The following is a 2,661-nucleotide window of genomic DNA, read 5'->3' on the forward strand; positions in this document are numbered from 1 at the left end:
CCCCCCCCACACAAGAACAAAAAAAATCGCCTGTTGGTGAGGAGGGGGGGGGGGGGGGGGGGGGGCAAATAGAGTATTTTGAAGAGGCAGAATTAGTTCCTCCTCCCCTCCCCCCAGGAGGTTCAGGGACAGATATGAATCACTTCCCACCCAGGTATAAGTAGGCAGAGTCCTTAGGTTGGTTTTAAATCTTAAATTGGGTGTGAAAGCAAGGAAAAATGAAGAGCAGGTTTTTCTGGATAAAAATGCGGGGGTATGCTTTTTAAAAAGTTACAGCATTTCACAAGTTCTCATTTATGTTCAAACTGCTTTGGAGTGAGTTAAAAAAAATCAAGTACATAAAATTTACAAAAACCTTTACCACCCTGCACAAGTTGTCAGCAACTTTCAAGTGCAAGTAGTTAACTTCAAGGTCACGTAGGACCAAGCTGGAACAGCTAATGTGCCCACATAAGTGAGCAGGGCCGGATTAATGTATAGGCAAAGTAGGCACATGCCTAAGGCCCCAAGTAAAAGACAGACTCAATTGTGCTCATTTTACATATTATAAATTGAGTGAAAAAAGTAATATAAAAATATACAGTATTAAGTAGGGGCCCACAAGTTTGTTTGCCTAGGGCCCACTAAAGGGTTAATCTGGCCCTGTAAGTGAAAGTCTAATTTTATTAGGACCCCTAACATTCCCTCTGTGGAGTGGTAGGATTGCAATTTTTCAAAAGGTTGTGTTAAGACAAGTTCTATACACATTAAAACAATGCCATTTCTATGAATTCCCTCTGGATACTATTCAACACCTTACCTTACAAAATGTAATATTTTTCCATTTGGCTTTCACAACTTCCAAGCAAATTTATGGTTCTATCCCCCTCCTCAACTGTTATGTAGCTAAGCTACAAGTTTAAATATATCTTTCCATGTAATACTGCCACACCCTCCTCCACGCATTCTTTGCCAGATGGGATTTGAAGATATGGGTGAGTCCCAATTTTCTCCCAAATTTCAGATTTAAAGATTGGGACAGAAATAAATGTTAACCCTAAAAATGCTGCCTGTCATGATAAAAAAAACCTGACATTTTAAAGGTCCTCTAATACTTTGAAATAGGTGAAGTTGTTTAAACAGTTTGTAATGTAGGTCTTGTCTAGTGGCTAGAATAGCAAAGTGGGAGTTGGAAAAAGTGACCTGAAGGGCACTTCAATCAAGTCCTTTAACTACTATTCCTCTTTCTGCATCTGCAAAATAGGCCTCTACACGTGCAGGTAAAGATGCAGTGGTATCTAACATGCAATCCATGCAATTGCACCTCCTGCCATGCCACACATGCACTGGCAAGAAGGAAGCTCCCACAGGCAGGAGCACCCCCAGTTGAGGGACTCCCAGCTGCCAGACCCAGCATCCCCTCCCAGCTGCAGCAGTGCCCCAAGCTGCCAGACCCAGCATCGAAAGCTATGGGATTCTGACTCGTCGTGCTGCTGGGACCTAAGTTAGCAGCTGCTGGGGTTAGAGTCCCTGTAGCTACAGGACTTCCAACTTTGGCTGGGCATAGAGCACACCTGTGGTTGGGAACCCACATCAGCTGAAGGGCACCCCTGTGGCTGGGAACCCTGTCAGCTCCAGGCCACAGGGGAGAGCTTGCTACATGTGCCAACTCAGCTCAGTAAGAATGAGCTATAAAAGTTCATACACATTGTTGAGGTCTAACTTTATAGTGGGTTGGAGCTTTCTATGGTGTGTAACTACACTGCATGTGCAGCTTGTGTTAAGGTTTGCACAATTAACCAGTTAACTGCATGATACCTGTGGTGTGTAGAGAGGATCATAGGCATATACTTAACTAATTTTTAAATGCTTTACAAAAAAAGTACGTGGCATTCATTTAAAGTCCAATCATTTACGGCTTAATCTATATACACTGTTAAATACTTAAGTATTTAAAATACTAAATACTTTTGTAAAAAATTCCTTTTGGTATAAATCATTCAGCCAAAGAAAAAACACACTGTGCAACTGAATGGGTTTACCCCAAACTGCCTCTCACTTCTATATCAGATAAGGCTGTTAAGGATGGTGTTAAAACTAGGCTTGTCATATATTTCCTCTGCCTTTTACTTACAGAGGGAAAAGACAAGAGGCAAGGCAGAATGGCACCTTAGAGTAACTAGTTCCAAGAGGCATAAGCTTCTATAGACAACAGCCTGCTTAGGTCAGATGCTCTGTGCTTGACATCAGGCTACCTCTCACTAGAAGGAAAAAGACAGGAAAGAAATGGCTCAGAGCCACAGACGCCCACAGTTTTGCTCTGGAGCCAAACAAGCAGTAATCAAAAGGGGTGTGTAAAGCAGGCCATATTCGATTCAGATTCAGCCCGAATCAGGGATAGAGATTTGATTTGGATTACTGTCCCCAGTTTGATTCAGGCTGAATCTGAATCTGAAGATTTGATGCCAATTCAGAGAATCAGTGATTCAGAGAAAACCACAGCTTTAAAAGTTTTTTCTACACACCTTGAGGTAGCAGGTGTGGCTTGTGATCGTTGCAATGCTGGAACACATGGGGTGTCCCAAAGGAGTGTGGGGGGCTCCTCCACGTGCTCAGTGGCAAACCCAGAAGTGGACTGGAAGTACAGGCTTGGAGATCAGCCACAGGGGGGCCCCAGGTACC

General features: G+C 43.2%; 1 protein-coding gene across 2 annotated transcripts in view; it reads right to left on the reverse strand.

The window, feature by feature from the left end:
- MTUS1 (microtubule associated tumor suppressor 1) overlaps positions 1–2,661 on the reverse strand; it is a 212,743-nt gene that overhangs the window by 136,475 nt on the left and 73,607 nt on the right. The gene's annotated exons all lie outside the window — the stretch shown is intronic.

The sequence above is a fragment of the Gavialis gangeticus genome, unplaced genomic scaffold, assembly GCF_001723915.1.
Source record: "Gavialis gangeticus isolate Ggan-Ray unplaced genomic scaffold, GavGan_comp1, whole genome shotgun sequence".
Lineage (NCBI taxonomy): Eukaryota > Metazoa > Chordata > Crocodylia > Gavialidae > Gavialis > Gavialis gangeticus.